This window comes from Pseudorca crassidens, chromosome 19, assembly GCF_039906515.1.
Source record: "Pseudorca crassidens isolate mPseCra1 chromosome 19, mPseCra1.hap1, whole genome shotgun sequence".
NCBI classification, from domain to species: Eukaryota; Metazoa; Chordata; class Mammalia; order Artiodactyla; family Delphinidae; genus Pseudorca; species Pseudorca crassidens.
In genome coordinates, this window is record NC_090314.1 from 25281660 (window position 1) to 25302664 (window position 21005).

General features: G+C 68.3%; 10 non-coding genes across 10 annotated transcripts; all 10 read left to right on the forward strand.

Moving 5' to 3' along the window:
- Positions 1-2433: 2433 nt before the first annotated feature.
- LOC137213511 (5S ribosomal RNA) lies at positions 2434-2552 on the forward strand. The gene has a single exon (XR_010938148.1). It is a non-coding gene; the product is annotated as a 5S ribosomal RNA (ribosomal RNA).
- A 2701-nt stretch (positions 2553-5253) lies between these two features.
- LOC137213448 (5S ribosomal RNA) lies at positions 5254-5372 on the forward strand. Its single transcript, XR_010938087.1, has one exon. It is a non-coding gene; the product is annotated as a 5S ribosomal RNA (ribosomal RNA).
- Positions 5373-6310: 938 nt separating this feature from the next.
- On the forward strand, positions 6311-6429 carry LOC137213449 (5S ribosomal RNA). The gene has a single exon (XR_010938088.1). It is a non-coding gene; the product is annotated as a 5S ribosomal RNA (ribosomal RNA).
- A 2698-nt stretch (positions 6430-9127) lies between these two features.
- On the forward strand, positions 9128-9246 carry LOC137213512 (5S ribosomal RNA). The gene has a single exon (XR_010938149.1). It is a non-coding gene; the product is annotated as a 5S ribosomal RNA (ribosomal RNA).
- A 2701-nt stretch (positions 9247-11947) lies between these two features.
- Positions 11948-12066, forward strand: LOC137213451 (5S ribosomal RNA). Its single transcript, XR_010938090.1, has one exon. It is a non-coding gene; the product is annotated as a 5S ribosomal RNA (ribosomal RNA).
- A 938-nt stretch (positions 12067-13004) lies between these two features.
- On the forward strand, positions 13005-13123 carry LOC137213452 (5S ribosomal RNA). The gene has a single exon (XR_010938091.1). It is a non-coding gene; the product is annotated as a 5S ribosomal RNA (ribosomal RNA).
- A 2701-nt stretch (positions 13124-15824) lies between these two features.
- On the forward strand, positions 15825-15943 carry LOC137213453 (5S ribosomal RNA). The gene has a single exon (XR_010938092.1). It is a non-coding gene; the product is annotated as a 5S ribosomal RNA (ribosomal RNA).
- Positions 15944-16881: 938 nt separating this feature from the next.
- LOC137213454 (5S ribosomal RNA) lies at positions 16882-17000 on the forward strand. Its single transcript, XR_010938093.1, has one exon. It is a non-coding gene; the product is annotated as a 5S ribosomal RNA (ribosomal RNA).
- Positions 17001-19701: 2701 nt separating this feature from the next.
- Positions 19702-19820, forward strand: LOC137213455 (5S ribosomal RNA). The gene has a single exon (XR_010938094.1). It is a non-coding gene; the product is annotated as a 5S ribosomal RNA (ribosomal RNA).
- Positions 19821-20758: 938 nt separating this feature from the next.
- On the forward strand, positions 20759-20877 carry LOC137213457 (5S ribosomal RNA). Its single transcript, XR_010938096.1, has one exon. It is a non-coding gene; the product is annotated as a 5S ribosomal RNA (ribosomal RNA).
- The last annotated feature ends 128 nt before the right edge of the window (positions 20878-21005 follow it).

Below are 21005 nucleotides of genomic sequence, written 5' to 3' on the forward strand. Positions count from 1 at the left end.
CCTGAGGGGCTGAGAATCAAGGCAGGGATAGAAGAAAGGGGACAGGCCCACATCCCCTGAACCCACGCCGGCGCCCACTCACCTTTGTGGAAAATACGATTGAAAAGTGCCCTCAAGAATCTCTTCAGATGCCTCCAGAGTTGAGGGAAGAAGGGGAGGGGGGAGGCCGGGAGCAGGGTGAGCCCTGAAATCCAACCCTTGTCCGGTCACACCCCAGCAGCCCTCCCACCTCAGCCCCTTCAAGACCCCAGGGCGCCCCCAACCGCGCTGCACAGATCCTGCCCTGACCATAGTCACCATGTTGAACCCCACGTTGAGCAAGATGAAGCTGACCGGGATCAGAAGAATTGAGTATCCTTGCTCCTGGCATTTCCTGGGGATGGGGCCAGTGAACGGCTCGGCTCGGTAGTAGTTTCGCTCACCCATGGCCGTTGGTCCCAGGACTGCCTGGGCCCTCTGCCCTCCAGTTTTAACTGGGAGCCAGACTGGGTCATAATGGGGCAGGTGGTGAGGTCACAGTGAGGGAGGGGGATGAAAAGGAGGGCCCAGAGTGGCATTCCCTGGTAACCAGGGTCAGGTAAGCTGAGCCTGGACAGTCAAACAGGGCCCGGTGGCCGGCATACATCCCCTCGAGCGGTCATTCATTCGCTCACCGCCCGCTGACTCACTTGTTCAAATGACACATTGCGTCTCTTGGCCCCTCTTGAGACTAGGAAGACCTTGGCCTCAGAGGCCTGCTGAAGGCCTGGCTGGAGTCCAGAGCCTCAGCCTTCTTCATGCCCTTCACTGGGCCTGGAGCTGGACCTGCCCAGATGTGGAACCTCCCAGTTTGGAAGCAACTTCTTGTATGAGGCTCTCTGTGGACAGGGACAGCTGAGACACAGAGGAGGTGCCCAGAGACCAGGGGTTTGGAGTCTGCAGCTGCAGATGTACTTAGTGCATGGTATAGGACCAGGAGGGGCCTGCTGGCACAACTGTGGCCACTAAACCAAAGGGACCCTCAGGCCAAGAAGGGGACACTGGCTTCTTATTGCAGGAAGCCAAGCGCAGGGACCCAGGCTGGCAGAAGGAGTGGCGCTTCCAAGCCACAGACCACCAATGTTTCCTGGACTCTGGCGCTCTTTATTCCTCTCTCCATGCCCTGCCGCCCCCTGCCCCTGCCCCCATTTGCTGCTGGTAAGTTCATTTTCCCAGTCTGGCTCCCGTGCAGAGAGGGCCTGGAGGCCGAGGTGGAAGGTAGCAGCGAGTTGGCCCACGCTTGGCCCTCCTGCGGTTGCCGCTTCAGCACCAGACTGTCATACACCTGGTAGTTGGCATTGCCTCCCGGGTTCCGGCTGAGTGGCATGAAGGTGGGCGGGGGTGGAGGGTGCTCGGTAGCCTGGACGTCGGGCAGGAGGTGAGAGGGGCGGAGGAGCAGCGCTGAGCTGGGAGCCGGGGCCCGCTGGTCCGAGGCCTCGGCCAGTACCGTGAGGGAGGCGGAGGTGGCCACAGGGCGCCGCAAGGGCAGGATCTCAGCCCATTCGGCCGCCGGGTGCCGCACCTCGTGGGGATCGCGGGAGTAATCCAAGTGTCCCGCGGAGGGATGCAGGCTGCGGTTGGACTCGCTGTGAGCACAGCTGGGGAGGCTACGTCTGTGGGCCGGTGGGGTGTCACGCTATCAGGCGTCGGGCCGGTAGACCCGAGGCACCAGAGCGGATGCAGGCTCAGAGCCTTCCAGACCCAGACTCCGCCGCGGGCCCAGTTGCCGTCCTTTCGGCCCGCGAGCCCCTCGACCTGCACCTGGCCGGCCCCACCGGCGCCCAGCCCCGGCGCCGCCACCTGTGTGCCGGTGTGTCCCTCCACAGCTCCCTCCGACAAAAGCCAAGCCCCCCCACACCCCGCCCCTCTGGCGTGTCACCGCGGCCGGGTGCGGGAGCGGGATCGAGGGCAGGGGCCGCTTCCCGGGGCCTGCCGGCCACCAGGGGCGGGGTCCTGAGCTCGGCGGGGGGTGTGGGGGCAAGGGTGGCCTTGCCGGGGCTGAGGGGCCGTGGCGACTCAATGGTGGCTCCCGGTGGCTTCGGGCCGGCTGCTGTCGGGCAGGAGGGCCGGCCCGGGCTGCGGCCGGTCTGCGCCTAGCGCCGCGTGGGCGGGCAGGGCCGATGCCCAAGGGACCGCGGGCCCCGGGCCCTGAAGCCTCCGGGGCCACGTCCCTGTGAGCGACGTGCGGGATCTTGGGCGGGGCGCCAAGCGCCGAAGGGTTTGCTGGGTCACGGCCGCCCTGGGCTGGGAGGTGGTCGCCAAACCCTCCGCCGCCGCCCGATACCCGAGACCTCCGTTCCCCCTGCCTGGGCGGGCGAGGGGGCCCTGCCGGGGCGGGCCGGCCGCCAGGCTGGCGTTAAGGCGCCAGCGCCAGCGAAACTGGGCCTCAAGAGGCAGCCGTCGGCCCCCGCCCCCGTCTACGGCCATACCACCCTGAACGCGCCCGATCTCGTCTGATCTCGGAAGCTAAGCAGGGTCGGGCCTGGTTAGTACTTAGATGGGAGACCGCCTGGGAATACCGGGTGCTGTAGGCTTTTTGCCTCCCGCTCCGCCCGCCTTCTCCTTTACTCGCCCGCGGCGGGGGGGCCGCCGGCTCCGCCCCCGCCGAGCCCCGCTGCAGGCAGTAGTCAAGGTGGTTTACCTGCCCGAGCAGGAAGCTTGGGCGATGGCAGAAGTGGGAAGAAACTCTTGAGCACAGGTTCTTGGGATCCACGGAGCAGCGCATGCACATGCGATGGGTGCCTACACAGCTGGCTTGCTTGTCTGTGGGGAAAGGCGAGATGGGTCAGGGCCTGGGTTCCTGAGGGGCTGAGAATCAAGGCAGGGATAGAAGAAAGGGGACAGGCCCACATCCCCTGAACCCACGCCGGCGCCCACTCACCTTTGTGGAAAATACGATTGAAAAGTGCCCGCAAGAATCTCTTCAGATGCCTCCAGAGTTGAGGGAAGAAGGGGAGGGGGGAGGCCGGGAGCAGGGTGAGCCCTGAAATCCAACCCTTGTCCGGTCACACCCCAGCAGCCCTCCCACCTCAGCCCCTTCAAGACCCCAGGGCTCCCCCAGCCGCGCTGCACAGATCCTGCCCTGACCATAGTCACCATGTTGATCCCCACGTTGAGCAAGATGAAGCTGACCGGGATCAGAAGAATTGAGTATCCTTGCTCCTGGCATTTCCTGGGGATGGGGCCAGTGAACGGCTCGGCTCGGTAGTAGTTTCGCTCACCCATGGCCGTTGGTCCCAGGACTGCCTGGGCCCTCTGCCCTCCAGTTTTAACTGGGAGCCAGACTGGGTCATAATGGGGCAGGTGGTGAGGTCACAGTGAGGGAGGGGGATGAAAAGGAGGGCCCAGAGTGGCATTCCCTGGTAACCAGGGTCAGGTAAGCTGAGCCTGGACAGTCAAACAGGGCCCGGTGGCCGGCATACATCCCCTCGAGCGGTCATTCATTCGCTCACCGCCCGCTGACTCACTTGTTCAAATGACACATTGCGTCTCTTGGCCCCTCTTGAGACTAGGAAGACCTTGGCCTCAGAGGCCTGCTGAAGGCCTGGCTGGAGTCCAGAGCCTCAGCCTTCTTCATGCCCTTCACTGGGCCTGGAGCTGGACCTGCCCAGATGTGGAACCTCCCAGTTTGGAAGCAACTTCTTGTATGAGGCTCTCTGTGGACAGGGACAGCTGAGACACAGAGGAGGTGCCCAGAGACCAGGGGTTTGGAGTCTGCAGCTGCAGATGTACTTAGTGCATGGTATAGGACCAGGAGGGGCCTGCTGGCACAACTGTGGCCACTAAACCAAAGGGACCCTCAGGCCAAGAAGGGGACACTGGCTTCTTATTGCAGGAAGCCAAGCGCAGGGACCCAGGCTGGCAGAAGGAGTGGCGCTTCCAAGCCACAGACCACCAATGTTTCCTGGACTCTGGCGCTCTTTATTCCTCTCTCCATGCCCTGCCGCCCCCTGCCCCTGCCCCCATTTGCTGCTGGTAAGTTCATTTTCCCAGTCTGGCTCCCGTGCAGAGAGGGCCTGGAGGCCGAGGTGGAAGGTAGCAGCGAGTTGGCCCGCGCTTGGCCCTCCTGCGGTTGCCGCTTCAGCACCAGACTGTCATACACCTGGTAGTTGGCATTGCCTCCCGGGTTCCGGCTGAGTGGCATGAAGGTGGGCGGGGGTGGAGGGTGCTCGGTAGCCTGGATGTCGGGCAGGAGGTGAGAGGGGCGGAGGAGCAGCGCTGAGCTGGGAGCCGGGGCCCGCTGGTCCGAGGCCTCGGCCAGTACCGTGAGGGAGGCGGAGGTGGCCACAGGGCGCCGCAAGGGCAGGATCTCAGCCCATTCGGCCGCCGGGTGCCGCACCTCGTGGGGATCGCTGGAGTAATCCAAGTGTCCCGTGGAGGGATGCAGGCTGCGGTTGGACTCGCTGTGAGCACAGCTGGGGAGGCTACGTCTGTGGGCCGGTGGGGTGTCGCGCTACCAGGCTTCGGGCCGGTAGACCCGAGGCACCAGAGCGGATGGAGGCTCAGAGCCCTCCAGACCCAGACTCCGCCATGGGCCCAGTTGCCGTCCTTTCGGCCCGCGAGCCCCTCGACCTGCATCTGGCCGCCCCCACCGGCGCCCAGCCCCGGGGCCACCACCTGTGTGCCGGTGTGTCCCTCCACAGCTCCCTCCGACAAAAGGCCCGCCCCGCCACCACCCCGCCCCTCTGGCGTGTCACAGCGGCCGGGTGCGGGAGCGGGATCGAGGGCAGGGGCCGCTTCCCCGGGCCTGCCGGCCACCAGGGGCGGGGTCCTGAGCTCGGCGGGGGGGTGTGGGGGCAAGGGTGGCCTTGCCGGGGCTGAGGGGCCGTGGCGACTCAATGGTGGCTCCCGGTGGCTTCGGGCCGGCTGCTGTCGGGCAGGAGGGCCGGCCCGGGCTGCGGCCGGGCTGCGCCTAGCGCCGCGTGGGCGGGCAGGGCCGACGCCCAAGGGACCGCGGTTCCCGGGCCCTGAAGCCTCCGGGGCCACGTCCCTGTGAGCGACGTGCGGGATCTTGGGCGGGGCGCCAAGCGCCGAAGGGTTTGCTGGGTCACGGCCGCCCTGGGCTGGGAGGTGGTCGCCAAACCCTCCGCCGCCGCCCGATACCCGAGACCTCCGTTCCCCCTGCCTGGGCGGGCGAGGGGGCCCTGCCGGGGCGGGCTGGCCGCCAGGCTGGCGTTAAGGCGCCAGCGCCAGCGAAACTGGGCCTCAAGGGGCCGCCCGCGGCCCCCCGCCCCCGTCTACGGCCATACCACCCTGAACGCGCCCGATCTCGTCTGATCTCGGAAGCTAAGCAGGGTCGGGCCTGGTTAGTACTTGGATGGGAGACCGCCTGGGAATACCGGGTGCTGTAGGCTTTTTGCCTCCCGCTCCGCCCGCCTTCTCCTTTACTCGCCCGCGGCGGGGGCCGCCGGCTCCGCCCCCGCCGGGCCCCGGTGCAGGCCCCACCTCCTCAGGCCCCTCCCACCACGGCGCGCGCCGGCGGGGGCGCACCCCGCCGGCCCGGCCGGCCAGGCGGCCAGAAGGCGGCCCTGGAAGGCAGCCGCACCCCAGACGCTCCCGGGGTGGCTGACCCGGACCCAGACTCCGCCGCGGGCCCACTGGCCGTCCTTTCGGCCCGCGAGCCCCTCGACCTGCACCTGGCCGCCGCCACCGGCGCCCAGCCCCGGCGCCGCCACCTGTGTGCGGGTGTGTCCCTCCACAGCTCCCTCCGACAAAAGGCCCGCCCCGCCACCACCCCGCCCCTCTGGCGTGTCACCGCGGCCGGGTGCGGGAGCGGGATCGAGGGCAGGGGCCGCTTCCCCGGGCCTGCCGGCCACCAGGGGCGGGGTCCTGAGCTCGGCGTGGGGGTGTGGGGGCAAGGGTGGCCTTGCCGGGGCTGAGGGGCCGTGGCGACTCAATGGTGGCTCCCGGTGGCTTCGGGCCGGCTGCTGTCGGGCAGGAGGGCCGGCCCGGGCTGCGGCCGGGCTGCGCCTAGCGCCGCGTGGGCGGGCAGGGCCGATGCCCAAGGGACCGCGGGCCCCGGGCCCTGAAGCCTCCGGGGCCACGTCCCTGTGAGCGACGTGCGGGATCTTGGGCGGGGCGCCAAGCGCCGAAGGGTTTGCTGGGTCACGGCCGCCCTGGGCTGGGAGGTGGTCGCCAAACCCTCCGCCACCGCCCGATACCCGAGACCTCCGTTCCCCCTGCCTGGGCGGGCGAGGGGGCCCTGCCGGGGCGGGCCGGCCGCCAGGCTGGCGTTAAGGCGCCAGCGCCAGCGAAACTGGGCCTCAAGAGGCAGCCGTCGGCCCCCGCCCCCGTCTACGGCCATACCACCCTGAACGCGCCCGATCTCGTCTGATCTCGGAAGCTAAGCAGGGTCGGGCCTGGTTAGTACTTGGATGGGAGACCGCCTGGGAATACCGGGTGCTGTAGGCTTTTTGCCTCCCGCTCCGCCCGCCTTCTCCTTTACTCGCCCGCGGCGGGGGGGCCGCCGGCTCCGCCCCCGCCGAGCCCCGCTGCAGGCAGTAGTCAAGGTGGTTTACCTGCCCGAGCAGGAAGCTTGGGCGATGGCAGAAGTGGGAAGAAACTCTTGAGCACAGGTTCTTGGGATCCACGGAGCAGCGCATGCACATGCGATGGGTGCCTACACAGCTGGCTTGCTTGTCTGTGGGGAAAGGCGAGATGGGTCAGGGCCTGGGTTCCTGAGGGGCTGAGAATCAAGGCAGGGATAGAAGAAAGGGGACAGGCCCACATCCCCTGAACCCACGCCGGCGCCCACTCACCTTTGTGGAAAATACGATTGAAAAGTGCCCGCAAGAATCTCTTCAGATGCCTCCAGAGTTGAGGGAAGAAGGGGAGGGGGGAGGCCGGGAGCAGGGTGAGCCCTGAAATCCAACCCTTGTCCGGTCACACCCCAGCAGCCCTCCCACCTCAGCCCCTTCAAGACCCCAGGGCTCCCCCAGCCGCGCTGCACAGATCCTGCCCTGACCATAGTCACCATGTTGATCCCCACGTTGAGCAAGATGAAGCTGACCGGGATCAGAAGAATTGAGTATCCTTGCTCCTGGCATTTCCTGGGGATGGGGCCAGTGAACGGCTCGGCTCGGTAGTAGTTTCGCTCACCCATGGCCGTTGGTCCCAGGACTGCCTGGGCCCTCTGCCCTCCAGTTTTAACTGGGAGCCAGACTGGGTCATAATGGGGCAGGTGGTGAGGTCACAGTGAGGGAGGGGGATGAAAAGGAGGGCCCAGAGTGGCATTCCCTGGTAACCAGGGTCAGGTAAGCTGAGCCTGGACAGTCAAACAGGACCCGGTGGCCGGCATACATCCCCTCGAGCGGTCATTCATTCGCTCACTGCCCGCTGACTCACTTGTTCAAATGACACATTGCGTCTCTTGGCCCCTCTTGAGACTAGGAAGACCTTGGCCTCAGAGGCCTGCTGAAGGCCTGGCTGGAGTCCAGAGCCTCAGCCTTCTTCATGCCCTTCACTGGGCCTGGAGCTGGACCTGCCCAGATGTGGAACCTCCCAGTTTGGAAGCAACTTCTTGTATGAGGCTCTCTGTGGACAGGGACAGCTGAGACACAGAGGAGGTGCCCAGAGACCAGGGGTTTGGAGTCTGCAGCTGCAGATGTACTTAGTGCATGGTATAGGACCAGGAGGGGCCTGCTGGCACAACTGTGGCCACTAAACCAAAGGGACCCTCAGGCCAAGAAGGGGACACTGGCTTCTTATTGCAGGAAGCCAAGCGCAGGGACCCAGGCTGGCAGAAGGAGTGGCGCTTCCAAGCCACAGACCACCAATGTTTCCTGGACTCTGGCGCTCTTTATTCCTCTCTCCATGCCCTGCCGCCCCCTGCCCCTGCCCCCATTTGCTGCTGGTAAGTTCATTTTCCCAGTCTGGCTCCCGTGCAGAGAGGGCCTGGAGGCCGAGGTGGAAGGTAGCAGCGAGTTGGCCCGCGCTTGGCCCTCCTGCGGTTGCCGCTTCAGCACCAGACTGTCATACACCTGGTAGTTGGCATTGCCTCCCGGGTTCCGGCTGAGTGGCATGAAGGTGGGCGGGGGTGGAGGGTGCTCGGTAGCCTGGACGTCGGGCAGGAGGTGAGAGGGGCGGAGGAGAAGCACTGAGCTGGGAGCCGGGGCCCGCTGGTCCGAGGCCTCGGCCAGTACCGTGAGGGAGGCGGAGGTGGCCACAGGGCGCCGCAAGGGCAGGATCTCAGCCCATTCGGCCGCCGGGTGCCGCACCTCGTGGGGATCGCGGGAGTAATCCAAGTGTCCCGCGGAGGGATGCAGGCTGCGGTTGGACTCGCTGTGAGCACAGCTGGGGAGGCTACGTCTGTGGGCCGGTGGGGTGTCACGCTATCAGGCGTCGGGCCGGTAGACCCGAGGCACCAGAGCGGATGCAGGCTCAGAGCCTTCCAGACCCAGACTCCGCCGCGGGCCCAGTTGCCGTCCTTTCGGCCCGCGAGCCCCTCGACCTGCACCTGGCCGGCCCCACCGGCGCCCAGCCCCGGCGCCGCCACCTGTGTGCCGGTGTGTCCCTCCACAGCTCCCTCCGACAAAAGCCAAGCCCCCCCACACCCCGCCCCTCTGGCGTGTCACCGCGGCCGGGTGCGGGAGCGGGATCGAGGGCAGGGGCCGCTTCCCGGGGCCTGCCGGCCACCAGGGGCGGGGTCCTGAGCTCGGCGGGGGGTGTGGGGGCAAGGGTGGCCTTGCCGGGGCTGAGGGGCCGTGGCGACTCAATGGTGGCTCCCGGTGGCTTCGGGCCGGCTGCTGTCGGGCAGGAGGGCCGGCCCGGGCTGCGGCCGGGCTGCGCCTAGCGCCGCGTGGGCGGGCAGGGCCGATGCCCAAGGGACCGCGGGCCCCGGGCCCTGAAGCCTCCGGGGCCACGTCCCTGTGAGCGACGTGCGGGATCTTGGGCGGGGCGCCAAGCGCCGAAGGGTTTGCTGGGTCACGGCCGCCCTGGGCTGGGAGGTGGTCGCCAAACCCTCCGCCGCCGCCCGATACCCGAGACCTCCGTTCCCCCTGCCTGGGCGGGCGAGGGGGCCCTGCCGGGGCGGGCCGGCCGCCAGGCTGGCGTTAAGGCGCCAGCGCCAGCGAAACTGGGCCTCAAGAGGCAGCCGTCGGCCCCCGCCCCCGTCTACGGCCATACCACCCTGAACGCGCCCGATCTCGTCTGATCTCGGAAGCTAAGCAGGGTCGGGCCTGGTTAGTACTTAGATGGGAGACCGCCTGGGAATACCGGGTGCTGTAGGCTTTTTGCCTCCCGCTCCGCCCGCCTTCTCCTTTACTCGCCCGCGGCGGGGGGGCCGCCGGCTCCGCCCCCGCCGAGCCCCGCTGCAGGCAGTAGTCAAGGTGGTTTACCTGCCCGAGCAGGAAGCTTGGGCGATGGCAGAAGTGGGAAGAAACTCTTGAGCACAGGTTCTTGGGATCCACGGAGCAGCGCATGCACATGCGATGGGTGCCTACACAGCTGGCTTGCTTGTCTGTGGGGAAAGGCGAGATGGGTCAGGGCCTGGGTTCCTGAGGGGCTGAGAATCAAGGCAGGGATAGAAGAAAGGGGACAGGCCCACATCCCCTGAACCCACGCCGGCGCCCACTCACCTTTGTGGAAAATACGATTGAAAAGTGCCCGCAAGAATCTCTTCAGATGCCTCCAGAGTTGAGGGAAGAAGGGGAGGGGGGAGGCCGGGAGCAGGGTGAGCCCTGAAATCCAACCCTTGTCCGGTCACACCCCAGCAGCCCTCCCACCTCAGCCCCTTCAAGACCCCAGGGCTCCCCCAGCCGCGCTGCACAGATCCTGCCCTGACCATAGTCACCATGTTGATCCCCACGTTGAGCAAGATGAAGCTGACCGGGATCAGAAGAATTGAGTATCCTTGCTCCTGGCATTTCCTGGGGATGGGGCCAGTGAACGGCTCGGCTCGGTAGTAGTTTCGCTCACCCATGGCCGTTGGTCCCAGGACTGCCTGGGCCCTCTGCCCTCCAGTTTTAACTGGGAGCCAGACTGGGTCATAATGGGGCAGGTGGTGAGGTCACAGTGAGGGAGGGGGATGAAAAGGAGGGCCCAGAGTGGCATTCCCTGGTAACCAGGGTCAGGTAAGCTGAGCCTGGACAGTCAAACAGGGCCCGGTGGCCGGCATACATCCCCTCGAGCGGTCATTCATTCGCTCACCGCCCGCTGACTCACTTGTTCAAATGACACATTGCGTCTCTTGGCCCCTCTTGAGACTAGGAAGACCTTGGCCTCAGAGGCCTGCTGAAGGCCTGGCTGGAGTCCAGAGCCTCAGCCTTCTTCATGCCCTTCACTGGGCCTGGAGCTGGACCTGCCCAGATGTGGAACCTCCCAGTTTGGAAGCAACTTCTTGTATGAGGCTCTCTGTGGACAGGGACAGCTGAGACACAGAGGAGGTGCCCAGAGACCAGGGGTTTGGAGTCTGCAGCTGCAGATGTACTTAGTGCATGGTATAGGACCAGGAGGGGCCTGCTGGCACAACTGTGGCCACTAAACCAAAGGGACCCTCAGGCCAAGAAGGGGACACTGGCTTCTTATTGCAGGAAGCCAAGCGCAGGGACCCAGGCTGGCAGAAGGAGTGGCGCTTCCAAGCCACAGACCACCAATGTTTCCTGGACTCTGGCGCTCTTTATTCCTCTCTCCATGCCCTGCCGCCCCCTGCCCCTGCCCCCATTTGCTGCTGGTAAGTTCATTTTCCCAGTCTGGCTCCCGTGCAGAGAGGGCCTGGAGGCCGAGGTGGAAGGTAGCAGCGAGTTGGCCCGCGCTTGGCCCTCCTGCGGTTGCCGCTTCAGCACCAGACTGTCATACACCTGGTAGTTGGCATTGCCTCCCGGGTTCCGGCTGAGTGGCATGAAGGTGGGCGGGGGTGGAGGGTGCTCGGTAGCCTGGATGTCGGGCAGGAGGTGAGAGGGGCGGAGGAGCAGCGCTGAGCTGGGAGCCGGGGCCCGCTGGTCCGAGGCCTCGGCCAGTACCGTGAGGGAGGCGGAGGTGGCCACAGGGCGCCGCAAGGGCAGGATCTCAGCCCATTCGGCCGCCGGGTGCCGCACCTCGTGGGGATCGCGGGAGTAATCCAAGTGTCCCGTGGAGGGATGCAGGCTGCGGTTGGACTCGCTGTGAGCACAGCTGGGGAGGCTACGTCTGTGGGCCGGTGGGGTGTCGCGCTACCAGGCTTCGGGCCGGTAGACCCGAGGCACCAGAGCGGATGGAGGCTCAGAGCCCTCCAGACCCAGACTCCGCCATGGGCCCAGTTGCCGTCCTTTCGGCCCGCGAGCCCCTCGACCTGCATCTGGCCGCCCCCACCGGCACCCAGCCCCGGCGCCACCACCTGTGTGCCGGTGTGTCCCTCCACAGCTCCCTCCGACAAAAGGCCCGCCCCGCCACCACCCCGCCCCTCTGGCGTGTCACCGCGGCCGGGTGCGGGAGCGGGATCGAGGGCAGGGGCCGCTTCCCCGGGCCTGCCGGCCACCAGGGGCGGGGTCCTGAGCTCGGCGGGGGGGTGTGGGGGCAAGGGTGGCCTTGCCGGGGCTGAGGGGCCGTGGCGACTCAATGGTGGCTCCCGGTGGCTTCGGGCCGGCTGCTGTCGGGCAGGAGGGCCGGCCCGGGCTGCGGCCGGGCTGCGCCTAGCGCCGCGTGGGCGGGCAGGGCCGACGCCCAAGGGACCGCGGTTCCCGGGCCCTGAAGCCTCCGGGGCCACGTCCCTGTGAGCGACGTGCGGGATCTTGGGCGGGGCGCCAAGCGCCGAAGGGTTTGCTGGGTCACGGCCGCCCTGGGCTGGGAGGTGGTCGCCAAACCCTCCGCCGCCGCCCGATACCCGAGACCTCCGTTCCCCCTGCCTGGGCGGGCGAGGGGGCCCTGCCGGGGCGGGCTGGCCGCCAGGCTGGCGTTAAGGCGCCAGCGCCAGCGAAACTGGGCCTCAAGGGGCCGCCCGCGGCCCCCCGCCCCCGTCTACGGCCATACCACCCTGAACGCGCCCGATCTCGTCTGATCTCGGAAGCTAAGCAGGGTCGGGCCTGGTTAGTACTTGGATGGGAGACCGCCTGGGAATACCGGGTGCTGTAGGCTTTTTGCCTCCCGCTCCGCCCGCCTTCTCCTTTACTCGCCCGCGGCGGGGGCCGCCGGCTCCGCCCCCGCCGGGCCCCGCTGCAGGCCCCACCTCCTCAGGCCCCTCCCACCACGGCGCGCGCCGGCGGGGGCGCACCCCGCCGGCCCGGCCGGCCAGGCGGCCAGAAGGCGGCCCTGGAAGGCAGCCGCACCCCAGACGCTCCCGGGGTGGCTGGCCCGGACCCAGACTCCGCCGCGGGCCCACTGGCCGTCCTTTCGGCCCGCGAGCCCCTCGACCTGCACCTGGCCGCCGCCACCGGCGCCCAGCCCCGGCGCCGCCACCTGTGTGCGGGTGTGTCCCTCCACAGCTCCCTCCGACAAAAGGCCCGCCCCGCCACCACCCCGCCCCTCTGGCGTGTCACCGCGGCCGGGTGCGGGAGCGGGATCGAGGGCAGGGGCCGCTTCCCCGGGCCTGCCGGCCACCAGGGGCGGGGTCCTGAGCTCGGCGTGGGGGTGTGGGGGCAAGGGTGGCCTTGCCGGGGCTGAGGGGCCGTGGCGACTCAATGGTGGCTCCCGGTGGCTTCGGGCCGGCTGCTGTCGGGCAGGAGGGCCGGCCCGGGCTGCGGCCGGGCTGCGCCTAGCGCCGCGTGGGCGGGCAGGGCCGATGCCCAAGGGACCGCGGGCCCCGGGCCCTGAAGCCTCCGGGGCCACGTCCCTGTGAGCGACGTGCGGGATCTTGGGCGGGGCGCCAAGCGCCGAAGGGTTTGCTGGGTCACGGCCGCCCTGGGCTGGGAGGTGGTCGCCAAACCCTCCGCCACCGCCCGATACCCGAGACCTCCGTTCCCCCTGCCTGGGCGGGCGAGGGGGCCCTGCCGGGGCGGGCCGGCCGCCAGGCTGGCGTTAAGGCGCCAGCGCCAGCGAAACTGGGCCTCAAGAGGCAGCCGTCGGCCCCTGCCCCCGTCTACGGCCATACCACCCTGAACGCGCCCGATCTCGTCTGATCTCGGAAGCTAAGCAGGGTCGGGCCTGGTTAGTACTTGGATGGGAGACCGCCTGGGAATACCGGGTGCTGTAGGCTTTTTGCCTCCCGCTCCGCCCGCCTTCTCCTTTACTCGCCCGCGGCGGGGGGGCCGCCGGCTCCGCCCCCGCCGAGCCCCGCTGCAGGCAGTAGTCAAGGTGGTTTACCTGCCCGAGCAGGAAGCTTGGGCGATGGCAGAAGTGGGAAGAAACTCTTGAGCACAGGTTCTTGGGATCCACGGAGCAGCGCATGCACATGCGATGGGTGCCTACACAGCTGGCTTGCTTGTCTGTGGGGAAAGGCGAGATGGGTCAGGGCCTGGGTTCCTGAGGGGCTGAGAATCAAGGCAGGGATAGAAGAAAGGGGACAGGCCCACATCCCCTGAACCCACGCCGGCGCCCACTCACCTTTGTGGAAAATACGATTGAAAAGTGCCCGCAAGAATCTCTTCAGATGCCTCCAGAGTTGAGGGAAGAAGGGGAGGGGGGAGGCCGGGAGCAGGGTGAGCCCTGAAATCCAACCCTTGTCCGGTCACACCCCAGCAGCCCTCCCACCTCAGCCCCTTCAAGACCCCAGGGCTCCCCCAGCCGCGCTGCACAGATCCTGCCCTGACCATAGTCACCATGTTGATCCCCACGTTGAGCAAGATGAAGCTGACCGGGATCAGAAGAATTGAGTATCCTTGCTCCTGGCATTTCCTGGGGATGGGGCCAGTGAACGGCTCGGCTCGGTAGTAGTTTCGCTCACCCATGGCCGTTGGTCCCAGGACTGCCTGGGCCCTCTGCCCTCCAGTTTTAACTGGGAGCCAGACTGGGTCATAATGGGGCAGGTGGTGAGGTCACAGTGAGGGAGGGGGATGAAAAGGAGGGCCCAGAGTGGCATTCCCTGGTAACCAGGGTCAGGTAAGCTGAGCCTGGACAGTCAAACAGGGCCCGGTGGCCGGCATACATCCCCTCGAGCGGTCATTCATTCGCTCACCGCCCGCTGACTCACTTGTTCAAATGACACATTGCGTCTCTTGGCCCCTCTTGAGACTAGGAAGACCTTGGCCTCAGAGGCCTGCTGAAGGCCTGGCTGGAGTCCAGAGCCTCAGCCTTCTTCATGCCCTTCACTGGGCCTGGAGCTGGACCTGCCCAGATGTGGAACCTCCCAGTTTGGAAGCAACTTCTTGTATGAGGCTCTCTGTGGACAGGGACAGCTGAGACACAGAGGAGGTGCCCAGAGACCAGGGGTTTGGAGTCTGCAGCTGCAGATGTACTTAGTGCATGGTATAGGACCAGGAGGGGCCTGCTGGCACAACTGTGGCCACTAAACCAAAGGGACCCTCAGGCCAAGAAGGGGACACTGGCTTCTTATTGCAGGAAGCCAAGCGCAGGGACCCAGGCTGGCAGAAGGAGTGGCGCTTCCAAGCCACAGACCACCAATGTTTCCTGGACTCTGGCGCTCTTTATTCCTCTCTCCATGCCCTGCCGCCCCCTGCCCCTGCCCCCATTTGCTGCTGGTAAGTTCATTTTCCCAGTCTGGCTCCCGTGCAGAGAGGGCCTGGAGGCCGAGGTGGAAGGTAGCAGCGAGTTGGCCCGCGCTTGGCCCTCCTGCGGTTGCCGCTTCAGCACCAGACTGTCATACACCTGGTAGTTGGCATTGCCTCCCGGGTTCCGGCTGAGTGGCATGAAGGTGGGCGGGGGTGGAGGGTGCTCGGTAGCCTGGATGTCGGGCAGGAGGTGAGAGGGGCGGAGGAGCAGCGCTGAGCTGGGAGCCGGGGCCCGCTGGTCCGAGGCCTCGGCCAGTACCGTGAGGGAGGCGGAGGTGGCCACAGGGCGCCGCAAGGGCAGGATCTCAGCCCATTCGGCCGCCGGGTGCCGCACCTCGTGGGGATCGCGGGAGTAATCCAAGTGTCCCGTGGAGGGATGCAGGCTGCGGTTGGACTCGCTGTGAGCACAGCTGGGGAGGCTACGTCTGTGGGCCGGTGGGGTGTCGCGCTACCAGGCTTCGGGCCGGTAGACCCGAGGCACCAGAGCGGATGGAGGCTCAGAGCCCTCCAGACCCAGACTCCGCCATGGGCCCAGTTGCCGTCCTTTCGGCCCGCGAGCCCCTCGACCTGCATCTGGCCGCCCCCACCGGCACCCAGCCCCGGCGCCACCACCTGTGTGCCGGTGTGTCCCTCCACAGCTCCCTCCGACAAAAGGCCCGCCCCGCCACCACCCCGCCCCTCTGGCGTGTCACCGCGGCCGGGTGCGGGAGCGGGATCGAGGGCAGGGGCCGCTTCCCCGGGCCTGCCGGCCACCAGGGGCGGGGTCCTGAGCTCGGCGGGGGGGTGTGGGGGCAAGGGTGGCCTTGCCGGGGCTGAGGGGCCGTGGCGACTCAATGGTGGCTCCCGGTGGCTTCGGGCCGGCTGCTGTCGGGCAGGAGGGCCGGCCCGGGCTGCGGCCGGGCTGCGCCTAGCGCCGCGTGGGCGGGCAGGGCCGACGCCCAAGGGACCGCGGTTCCCGGGCCCTGAAGCCTCCGGGGCCACGTCCCTGTGAGCGACGTGCGGGATCTTGGGCGGGGCGCCAAGCGCCGAAGGGTTTGCTGGGTCACGGCCGCCCTGGGCTGGGAGGTGGTCGCCAAACCCTCCGCCGCCGCCCGATACCCGAGACCTCCGTTCCCCCTGCCTGGGCGGGCGAGGGGGCCCTGCCGGGGCGGGCTGGCCGCCAGGCTGGCGTTAAGGCGCCAGCGCCAGCGAAACTGGGCCTCAAGGGGCCGCCCGCGGCCCCCCGCCCCCGTCTACGGCCATACCACCCTGAACGCGCCCGATCTCGTCTGATCTCGGAAGCTAAGCAGGGTCGGGCCTGGTTAGTACTTGGATGGGAGACCGCCTGGGAATACCGGGTGCTGTAGGCTTTTTGCCTCCCGCTCCGCCCGCCTTCTCCTTTACTCGCCCGCGGCGGGGGCCGCCGGCTCCGCCCCCGCCGGGCCCCGCTGCAGGCCCCACCTCCTCAGGCCCCTCCCACCACGGCGCGCGCCGGCGGGGGCGCACCCCGCCGGCCCGGCCGGCCAGGCGGCCAGAAGGCGGCCCTGGAAGGCAGCCGCACCCCAGACGCTCCCGGGGTGGCTGGCCCGGACCCAGACTCCGCCGCGGGCCCACTGGCCGTCCTTTCGGCCCGCGAGCCCCTCGACCTGCACCTGGCCGCCGCCACCGGCGCCCAGCCCCGGCGCCGCCACCTGTGTGCGGGTGTGTCCCTCCACAGCTCCCTCCGACAAAAGGCCCGCCCCGCCACCACCCCGCCCCTCTGGCGTGTCACCGCGGCCGGGTGCGGGAGCGGGATCGAGGGCAGGGGCCGCTTCCCCGGGCCTGCCGGCCACCAGGGGCGGGGTCCTGAGCTCGGCGTGGGGGTGTGGGGGCAAGGGTGGCCTTGCCGGGGCTGAGGGGCCGTGGCGACTCAATGGTGGCTCCCGGTGGCTTCGGGCCGGCTGCTGTCGGGCAGGAGGGCCGGCCCGGGCTGCGGCCGGGCTGCGCCTAGCGCCGCGTGGGCGGGCAGGGCCGATGCCCAAGGGACCGCGGGCCCCGGGCCCTGAAGCCTCCGGGGCCACGTCCCTGTGAGCGACGTGCGGGATCTTGGGCGGGGCGCCAAGCGCCGAAGGGTTTGCTGGGTCACGGCCGCCCTGGGCTGGGAGGTGGTCGCCAAACCCTCCGCCACCGCCCGATACCCGAGACCTCCGTTCCCCCTGCCTGGGCGGGCGAGGGGGCCCTGCCGGGGCGGGCCGGCCGCCAGGCTGGCGTTAAGGCGCCAGCGCCAGCGAAACTGGTCCTCAAGAGGCAGCCGTCGGCCCCCGCCCCCGTCTACGGCCATACCACCCTGAACGCGCCCGATCTCGTCTGATCTCGGAAGCTAAGCAGGGTCGGGCCTGGTTAGTACTTGGATGGGAGACCGCCTGGGAATACCGGGTGCTGTAGGCTTTTTGCCTCCCGCTCCGCCCGCCTTCTCCTTTACTCGCCCGCGGCGGGGGGGCCGCCGGCTCCGCCCCCGCCGAGCCCCGCTGCAGGCAGTAGTCAAGGTGGTTTACCTGCCCGAGCAGGAAGCTTGGGCGATGGCAGAAGTGGGAAGAAACTCTTGAGCACAGGTTCTTGGGATCCACGGAGCAGCGCATGCACATGCGATGGGTGCCTACACAGCTGGCTTGCTTGTCTGTGGGGAAAGGCGAGATGGGTCAGGGCCTGGGTTCCTGAGGGGCTGAGAATCAAGGCAGGGATAGAAGAAAGGGGACAGGCCCACATCCCCTGAACCCACGCCGGCGCCCACTCACCTTTGTGGAAAATACGATTGAAAAGTGCCCGCAAGAATCTCTTCAGATGCCTCCAGAGTTGAGGGAAGAAGGGGAGGGGGGAGGCCGGGAGCAGGGTGAGCCCTGAAATCCAACCCTTGTCCGGTCACACCCCAGCAGCCCTCCCACCTCAGCCCCTTCAAGACCCCAGGGCTCCCCCAGCCGCGCTGCACAGATCCTGCCCTGACCATAGTCACCATGTTGATCCCCACGTTGAGCAAGATGAAGCTGACCGGGATCAGAAGAATTGAGTATCCTTGCTCCTGGCATTTCCTGGGGATGGGGCCAGTGAACGGCTCGGCTCGGTAGTAGTTTCGCTCACCCATGGCCGTTGGTCCCAGGACTGCCTGGGCCCTCTGCCCTCCAGTTTTAACTGGGAGCCAGACTGGGTCATAATGGGGCAGGTGGTGAGGTCACAGTGAGGGAGGGGGATGAAAAGGAGGGCCCAGAGTGGCATTCCCTGGTAACCAGGGTCAGGTAAGCTGAGCCTGGACAGTCAAACAGGGCCCGGTGGCCGGCATACATCCCCTCGAGCGGTCATTCATTCGCTCACCGCCCGCTGACTCACTTGTTCAAATGACACATTGCGTCTCTTGGCCCCTCTTGAGACTAGGAAGACCTTGGCCTCAGAGGCCTGCTGAAGGCCTGGCTGGAGTCCAGAGCCTCAGCCTTCTTCATGCCCTTCACTGGGCCTGGAGCTGGACCTGCCCAGATGTGGAACCTCCCAGTTTGGAAGCAACTTCTTGTATGAGGCTCTCTGTGGACAGGGACAGCTGAGACACAGAGGAGGTGCCCAGAGACCAGGGGTTTGGAGTCTGCAGCTGCAGATGTACTTAGTGCATGGTATAGGACCAGGAGGGGCCTGCTGGCACAACTGTGGCCACTAAACCAAAGGGACCCTCAGGCCAAGAAGGGGACACTGGCTTCTTATTGCAGGAAGCCAAGCGCAGGGACCCAGGCTGGCAGAAGGAGTGGCGCTTCCAAGCCACAGACCACCAATGTTTCCTGGACTCTGGCGCTCTTTATTCCTCTCTCCATGCCCTGCCGCCCCCTGCCCCTGCCCCCATTTGCTGCTGGTAAGTTCATTTTCCCAGTCTGGCTCCCGTGCAGAGAGGGCCTGGAGGCCGAGGTGGAAGGTAGCAGCGAGTTGGCCCGCGCTTGGCCCTCCTGCGGTTGCCGCTTCAGCACCAGACTGTCATACACCTGGTAGTTGGCATTGCCTCCCGGGTTCCGGCTGAGTGGCATGAAGGTGGGCGGGGGTGGAGGGTGCTCGGTAGCCTGGATGTCGGGCAGGAGGTGAGAGGGGCGGAGGAGCAGCGCTGAGCTGGGAGCCGGGGCCCGCTGGTCCGAGGCCTCGGCCAGTACCGTGAGGGAGGCGGAGGTGGCCACAGGGCGCCGCAAGGGCAGGATCTCAGCCCATTCGGCCGCCGGGTGCCGCACCTCGTGGGGATCGCTGGAGTAATCCAAGTGTCCCGTGGAGGGATGCAGGCTGCGGTTGGACTCGCTGTGAGCACAGCTGGGGAGGCTACGTCTGTGGGCCGGTGGGGTGTCGCGCTACCAGGCTTCGGGCCGGTAGACCCGAGGCACCAGAGCGGATGGAGGCTCAGAGCCCTCCAGACCCAGACTCCGCCATGGGCCCAGTTGCCATCCTTTCGGCCCGCGAGCCCCTCGACCTGCATCTGGCCGCCCCCACCGGCGCCCAGCCCCGGGGCCACCACCTGTGTGCCGGTGTGTCCCTCCACAGCTCCCTCCGACAAAAGGCCCGCCCCGCCACCACCCCGCCCCTCTGGCGTGTCACAGCGGCCGGGTGCGGGAGCGGGATCGAGGGCAGGGGCCGCTTCCCCGGGCCTGCCGGCCACCAGGGGCGGGGTCCTGAGCTCGGCGGGGGGGTGTGGGGGCAAGGGTGGCCTTGCCGGGGCTGAGGGGCCGTGGCGACTCAATGGTGGCTCCCGGTGGCTTCGGGCCGGCTGCTGTCGGGCAGGAGGGCCGGCCCGGGCTGCGGCCGGGCTGCGCCTAGCGCCGCGTGGGCGGGCAGGGCCGACGCCCAAGGGACCGCGGTTCCCGGGCCCTGAAGCCTCCGGGGCCACGTCCCTGTGAGCGACGTGCGGGATCTTGGGCGGGGCGCCAAGCGCCGAAGGGTTTGCTGGGTCACGGCCGCCCTGGGCTGGGAGGTGGTCGCCAAACCCTCCGCCGCCGCCCGATACCCGAGACCTCCGTTCCCCCTGCCTGGGCGGGCGAGGGGGCCCTGCCGGGGCGGGCTGGCCGCCAGGCTGGCGTTAAGGCGCCAGCGCCAGCGAAACTGGGCCTCAAGGGGCCGCCCGCGGCCCCCCGCCCCCGTCTACGGCCATACCACCCTGAACGCGCCCGATCTCGTCTGATCTCGGAAGCTAAGCAGGGTCGGGCCTGGTTAGTACTTGGATGGGAGACCGCCTGGGAATACCGGGTGCTGTAGGCTTTTTGCCTCCCGCTCCGCCCGCCTTCTCCTTTACTCGCCCGCGGCGGGGGCCGCCGGCTCCGCCCCCGCCGGGCCCCGCTGCAGGCCCCACCTCCTCAGGCCCCTCCCACCACGGCGCGCGCCGGCGGGGGCGCACCCCGCCGGCCCGGCCGGCCAGGCGGCCAGAAGGCGGCCCTGGAAGGCAGCCGCACCCCAGACGCTCCCGGGGTGGCTGGCCCGGACCCAGACTCCGCCGCGGGCCCACTGGCCGTCCTTTCGGCCCGCGAGCCCCTCGACCTGCACCTGGCCGCCGCCACCGGCGCCCAGCCCCGGCGCCGCCACCTGTGTGCGGGTGTGTCCCTCCACAGCTCCCTCCGACAAAAGGCCCGCCCCGCCACCACCCCGCCCCTCTGGCGTGTCACCGCGGCCGGGTGCGGGAGCGGGATCGAGGGCAGGGGCCGCTTCCCCGGGCCTGCCGGCCACCAGGGGCGGGGTCCTGAGCTCGGCGTGGGGGTGTGGGGGCAAGGGTGGCCTTGCCGGGGCTGAGGGGCCGTGGCGACTCAATGGTGGCTCCCGGTGGCTTCGGGCCGGCTGCTGTCGGGCAGGAGGGCCGGCCCGGGCTGCGGCCGGGCTGCGCCTAGCGCCGCGTGGGCGGGCAGGGCCGATGCCCAAGGGACCGCGGGCCCCGGGCCCTGAAGCCTCCGGGGCCACGTCCCTGTGAGCGACGTGCGGGATCTTGGGCGGGGCGCCAAGCGCCGAAGGGTTTGCTGGGTCACGGCCGCCCTGGGCTGGGAGGTGGTCGCCAAACCCTCCGCCACCGCCCGATACCCGAGACCTCCGTTCCCCCTGCCTGGGCGGGCGAGGGGGCCCTGCCGGGGCGGGCCGGCCGCCAGGCTGGCGTTAAGGCGCCAGCGCCAGCGAAACTGGGCCTCAAGAGGCAGCCGTCGGCCCCTGCCCCCGTCTACGGCCATACCACCCTGAACGCGCCCGATCTCGTCTGATCTCGGAAGCTAAGCAGGGTCGGGCCTGGTTAGTACTTGGATGGGAGACCGCCTGGGAATACCGGGTGCTGTAGGCTTTTTGCCTCCCGCTCCGCCCGCCTTCTCCTTTACTCGCCCGCGGCGGGGGGGCCGCCGGCTCCGCCCCCGCCGAGCCCCGCTGCAGGCAGTAGTCAAGGTGGTTTACCTGCCCGAGCAGGAAGCTTGG